We start from the raw sequence: 6810 nt of genomic DNA on the forward strand, positions 1-6810 counted from the left end.
AATTATTTTTCTGATACAAATGATTTCTCATTTCATATTAGTCGTTTTCTTTTTTCATTCATGTTGGTTTTCTGCCAATTTTGCACACGTGGCACAGAAAGGAAAGAATCTTTTGCATAACTCTCAATTACTAAGATGAGTTTCCTTCTTTCTATTTTTACTTTAATGAAGTTTTTTTGCTGTTAATTCTTCTTTCTTACATTAAATTCTTATTGTTCGCAGGAACAGAACGACCAACACATTATTTAAAAAAACAAAAAATGACATACATACAATTACATGTATGTTGCATTGGTTTATACAGATGACTGCAGTCTGAGTGCTGAGTCATGTTCAAGTTCATTTTTGCCCACGACTAAAGCTGGCTGTCCGGCCCTCCTGTGGAGGGACTTTGTGGGAGGCAGTTTAATGTGAGTCCCTGTCACATTCACACAGCCACCAATTAGTATAAAAGCCCAGTGAATCTTCTCCCTTCACCTTGTGACCGTGAAGTTTTAGGATTTTAGGAATAATGGTCTTGAAAAGCAGCCAGTAGTTTCTACAGTGTAATCCTTCAGAGTAAATGAACCCAGAGCAGATGATGACACCATGTCTCTGGAACCTCTCCATCCCCTGTCTGTGTGCTAATGATAATTAAGGCAAAAGTTTTGTTTTTTTTAAATATCATACGTTTGGATACGCTCTCTGCTGCTTTCACACGCTGTTAAAGAACTCAGTGTAAAAGAAACAACAAGGACGTGTGATTCTTCCTTCATCCACCCGACATATTTTCATGATGTTTCCTTTTAGCTCTCACCCTGTCCTGCCTATGTTTTTTCCCTCTATATTTTTCCAAAGTCTCTCATCTGACAGCCACCAATGAGGACCTCAGCCTTTTGCCTTCAGCTGTGTTTTGTGCAGCAGGGACATTTCCACATTTCTCTTCATGCTCATGAATGTCTTCATGTCTTCTGGTGAATCATTACAGCGTGTTTACTCCATTGTCACAAAGAGATATTGATTTTTTCCCCCCTACGCTGGTGTTTGTGAGAGACAATATCTGACCTTAACTGATGATATTTCTCAATAGGTGTCATGTCTGCAACCAAATCTAATCTGTGGTAGTTTTCTTTGAGAAAAAAAAAATGAAACATTGATGGTGTCAGTGACAGCTCGCTTCATTTGCTATAGGAATGAGAAATAAAACCATCAAGCTGGAAAAAGAACATATTGTCTGATACCACCTATCTGGTGTGGAAAGATGTGGGCCGCACTGATAAATTGGCATCTCATGTGGAAACCTGGTCCAGGAGGGGGAAAAAAATGAAGCAACAGTTGGAAATGTAATATTTAATTGTTAGTTTTCATTTTCAGTTAGCCGACATAGAGTCAGCCCGTGAACAGGTGAGGTAAATATTTGTTAAAGGCCAGTCAAACATGAGTTTTGCTGTAACTGGAAGATTTCTATCACATTCCCAACAAAAGTGCTGCAGTAAAACTCCACTGATGGATTTATGTGTTTGTTCATAGACTTTGTTAAACGTCAGAATTGAACAATTGCAGCAGTGTCAGCGTTGTGACTGACTTCCTGTGTTATGAAGATGGCATGGAGTGTTTTTTTTTTTGTTGGAAAAGCTCCAGATAACTGTACTGGTCTCTGAGAGCTGCCCACGACAGCGCTGCTATGATCAGCACCAGCAGGACTGGTGAAGTTTGAGGGAAAAGTAGGACAAATGCAAACGCAAACTTTTTGTAGTAGAATTTTTCTCTACAAACTCACAGGGCTCACAATCACCCTGCTTCAACTAGTTTCAGACGTTCTTCATCACAACAGGTTAATTTTAGAATTTATAACAAATATAAATGTGGTCAAATCACTTTAGCAACAATTAGCAACAATTAGTCACAGAGCCTAGGAGTTAATTACTCTTCTACCCACAACATATTTTTAGCTCCACCTTCAAGGCATTTGTTTCTCCATCAGGAGAGTTTAGTTTGCTTTCTTGACAGATAATTTATGAGCAATATTTGTAGTCCCTTAATTGCCCACTGTGCTTTGTGTGTTTTGTGTGTGTGTGTGTGTTATATTTGCTGTGTGTTAAGGGTGAATCAACCACTTAGCAGTAATTGTGAGGAGCCCCAGGTCTTTGTTGTGGCTCTGTGCACTGGAAAACACACGTAGGTCAACTTGCAAAACTGTTTGGTTTGTCGAGTCACAGGAAATCGATTTAGAGGCTGACGTGTTCACCTGATGTTTGCCACTTAAGTCAATTGTTAACGCATTGACCCATTTTGGGGAACATTGTGCTCGTGTGCTTTCTTCTCCGTCCTGAGGCTTTCAAAGCAGCGATGATATGAATTGACAACTTCTGGGTAAACAGTCGTTTTTATGAAAAGAGAAATCAACAATTCTCATTTTTGGTTATTTCCCCCCCATTGAATTAAAGTGTTTACTGTTAGGAAGTTGTAATCAATTTTTCTGATCAGCTGTGGAACAACAACAACAACAACAAAAAAATCCCTACATATAGTATAAATAACTGTTATTCTGGGGTCGTGGGAAACACTGGGGGTCAGCTCAAAATTGCAGTTTGAAGTTTTTTGGACATCACTGAAGCTACATAGATCTGCAGAATTGCACTGAGCCCCTGAGGTTGACTCCACAGTTTATGCTTTATGGTAGGATCGAATGTTTGTTGTAGAACAACTGAAAACCCTGTTGTGCCTCAGGTCCAGTTTCAGAGGAACTCACAGCGTAAACAAAGGTAGAACTAAATATTTTCCCCATTGATTTTTCCTTCTACTTCTTTTAGCTGTTCACTTTAGGAGCTGATAATCTCCTCTCTCGTCTCCTCTACTGTTACACAAACCATTTCCTTGTCCTCTTTGACAACATCCAAACATCTTCTCTATAGTCTACCCCCATTCTCCTGCCTGGTAGCTCCATCTCCAACTTCCTTTCTCCAATATATATTAAGTATCTCTCCTCTCTAACTTTGTTTCCAAACTGCTCCACCTTGACTGTCCCTCTGATCCTCTTTTGTACACTGTCCACTACTCCATACGATTGACCCTGGAGACTTCACCTTCACGACTTCTACATCTTTATCTTTTCCACTCGCCTCACTCTTGTTTACACACATATATTTTTTTTTTCTTGCTCCTGCTGACCTTCATTCCCCTTTGCTCCAAAGCAAACCTCCAGCTCTGCAGGTTTCCGTCTACCCCAACCTGCTCCCCACCTTCACCATAGATTAGAATGCAAACATCATGGTCTGTGCAGCCTCCTGCCTGACCTCCTCTGTCAACATAGACTACATCGCTACAGCAAACAAAAAGACACCGTTGTCACCCCGACAGAACACAAAACTACTGTTATGCTGGTGTAGTGTATGCATGCCCTGCACCACACTCATGTACTTCTCTACCACTCCTGATTGTCTCATACAGTACCACAGAACTTGCATCTGTAGTACTTTCCTAAACAAAACAAACCGGCCTGCTGCTCTACGACCTGTAGGTGTCCCCTTATCTCGATTCAACAACTCCTTCCCGTACCTTCATCGTATGACTGACCAACTTTACGCCTCCAGTTCCCAAATGAAAAGACTTTGGTTGGCTCTTTTAAATAGCACTATGTTTGTGAAGGCAGGTACAGTTCAGTAGTTGATGTTCTGGGTTTGGCAACACGATGGTGAGGTCGTCAACATTGACGTTCTTGGTTTGAGTCCTGCTTGCGGCCAAAGTGTTGTAAGTCGTCAAATGGACGGTCAAATTTGTCTTCATTAAAGTTACCTTCTGAGGAGCAGAGTCCAAATGCATTTTATTTGAATTTTAGTGTTTTAATGAGCATGTCTGGACAAATGTTGGTTTTCAATTTTCACAGTGTCTGTCAGTGAGATATAAATGAGCTGCACCTTTGACTTTGAAATTGGCCAACAGGCCTGGACCTGAAGGGTCAGACATGTTGATATTCTAGGTTTGTGCTGACAACATGGACCGACTTCAAGCTGAAGGAGAGGAAAATGTTCACGTCTACAAACAAATGGAATTTCAGGTTCACAACATAAAGAAATGGTGGCATGAATTTACACTGATATTTGGACCAATTATTTGTGATGGAAGTGTCGATAATATTGATAATATTGATTACAAGATAGAAAATGCACAGCAAAAATATCTAACTTTTCAGTTCCAGGGCTCTGCTAAACAAAACATTATTGATCTATGATGTGATCAGAATAATCCAGTCGGTGAGGAATTGGACACACGATTTAAACATGTTCTGAAATGTTTTCTGTTTTGCATTACTTTTCACATAGTTTTCTGTAACTCCAAAATAGTAAACAAAAAATGCAAGAAAAAAACCCTGCAAAACCAAGTGTCCTAATCAAGGAATTGATTTTTTTTTCAGCATTGATTTTCTCAGCTGGAGTGAGGAAGATGCGGTGAATCCTGCAGTTTCCAGACAGCGCTGCAGTCATTTACAGACGGGTTTATCTGCAGCAACCTCTAATTACGGTAACAAGCTGCTGGGGCTGCGGTCACTCAGCAACCTTAAACAAACTAGACAGGCACGACGGACAACATTTGGTTGAAAATGTTGAATCTAAGTGAAGAGTAGCTTGTTAACTCGTGCTTTGAAATGCAGGGCTTCATGTCATTTTTTTAAATCTGCATTTTACACATTTTTTAAATCTTCTCCCTGCACCCAAAAACAAACTTCATGTTTTTGACAAATTTCTCGACCTCTTACATATTTTTACACAACCTAATTAAACTTCAGCACCAGCAGCAATTTTAAATTAACAGAATATTTTGCTTTTCTTTTTTCTTTTTTTGCAAACAACTGTTGGCCATTGAATGAAGAAGTTCTGGTGTCAGAGCAGCTTTTACTGAATAAGGTGAAAAGGAAACACAGTGTGGTATGTTTTTATCTTATTTATCAGGATAAAAAAAATCAACTTTCAAAAAACTCTTTTCACTTTATTCTCTCTGTTAATATGGTTGAATTATTATGGTCTACACCAGAGAATCTGTGCAAATATTTTCTTTCCTTGTTGTGGATGTAATTTCTCATGACTTCTGTATGTTGTCCAGTTCATGTGTTCACAGGAAAAATCAACATTTAAACAAATTTTTCCATACCTTGAAATCAGTTAAAGGTTACAGACAAAAACCATCAGTTCTTACAATCTAAACAGACCGACAGCCTCAAAGTCAGCAGGGATTCATCCAGCTGCAGATATGTTTGTAAAAAACATGCAGGTGGATGTATGTGTGTGTATATATGTATATATGTATATGTATATATATATATCTACCTAGACTCTCCCAGCAGTGGTTATATCACACAGGTCATAGAAAAGCTGCACTTACACGTCAGTTCTGTTAGAGGTGGTTCATAGTATAAACAGAGAGACTATAACTTACTCTGCTCAGTACTGGACACTGTTGCGTCTCCATAAACATAAAAAACATAAACATGGGCATAATAACTCAGACTAATGCCTTGTTTATTTTAAAAATTGTTCAACATATATATTTTTATACAAAATATTTAGTGATAAATCTGCTAGTCACGGTGCATGAACTGTACAAATGTGTTGTTCAAACCTCAGCACTGTCTGCTGTTTATTTTTACTCCATAATCATCGATTTCGAAACGATCCGTCTTTGCGTGATCATATCTCGCAGATAAATTATGCACAGCTCAGCCGATGATTCAGTTTTATTGCTGAACAGTAAAGATCCTTTAACCTGGTGTTTTATGAGAGCAGTCTGCAGCAGGTTCTCTGGGCAGCTCACTGCTGGAGGTGGCAAAAACAACCCAGACTTTAAATCAATACCTGGTCAAATGAAGAAAAACAAGAAATCAAAGTCACAGAGTTAATACTTACAAACTTTTTTTTTTTTTTTTTTTAGCTCTGCTGCCTGAGGCTCCTCACAGGAGGGCTCCCACGGTCATTTGCAACTGTTATCTAATTAAAAATGAGTAGTTAAAAACAAGAAAAAAAGCAAGAACTTGAATGTTTCTGCTTCAGTGTGTGTGTACCCATATTTGATGTAATATTAATATTTGACTTCAAACATGTTTCAGTAATATGCCTTTTTAGCCAATTTAGAAAATATATCTACGTTCCAGGGGAGAAATCATTCACAAGACTGACATCGGTGGTCGTGGGAGTCCAGCGCTAGTTTCATACATTACTAATAAAATAATAAGATGCCAGACCACATGTTCAACGTGGACACGACGATAAAAACATAGACGTTTCTTATTTCACCACTAATTGATTCCACCAAGATAAACACTCACAGTTTGACAGATGAAGGCTTGTAGACAAAAATAACCACTTCACTGAGAGCGTGACAGCCACTTAGGTTCATGAGTGACCCCGGAACGTCATCAAACATTACTTTGAACATCAGTTAAGACACTGGATGTCGCGTGAATGAAATGTAAGAATCAAAGCGCAGGCCTTTCAATTACATTTGAAGGCTGTAACCGTTTTACACTCCAGAAACATAACGACTACACTGTGTCAAAAGGTGAGTTCTGAGTGAAATAACATTGCCTTAAGCGAATGGCCCCGCCCCTAGAAGGTGTTAGAGAGGAGCAGCAGCTCACTGTGAAACGGAGGGACTCTGCAGCCTCCCCTCCTGCCCCCCCCCACAACCCCTGCCTCCCCGCCCCAGCACTGCATCTCTGTGACACTGACCCTCAGTCCATACTTTATGAAAGACAGACACAGAGTCTCTGACTCCACATATCGCTCCCACTAAATATGGACCGTTTCATCTCACTCTCATCTCACGTCGAACATCGTG

General features: G+C 39.5%; 1 protein-coding gene across 2 annotated transcripts in view; it reads left to right on the forward strand.

The window, feature by feature from the left end:
• The window catches only part of vipr1b (vasoactive intestinal peptide receptor 1b), a 42437-nt gene that overhangs the window by 948 nt on the left and 34679 nt on the right, over positions 1–6810 (forward strand). For both annotated transcript variants that reach the window (XM_025054579.1, XM_008307949.3), the window contains exon 2: positions 4394–4500. The gene's annotated coding sequence lies outside the window, so the exon portion shown is untranslated. The remainder of the gene's footprint in view (positions 1–4393; positions 4501–6810) is intronic.

The sequence above is a fragment of the Cynoglossus semilaevis genome, chromosome 3 (genome assembly GCF_000523025.1).
Source record: "Cynoglossus semilaevis isolate Cse_v1.0 chromosome 3, Cse_v1.0, whole genome shotgun sequence".
NCBI lineage: Eukaryota > Metazoa > Chordata > Actinopteri > Pleuronectiformes > Cynoglossidae > Cynoglossus > Cynoglossus semilaevis.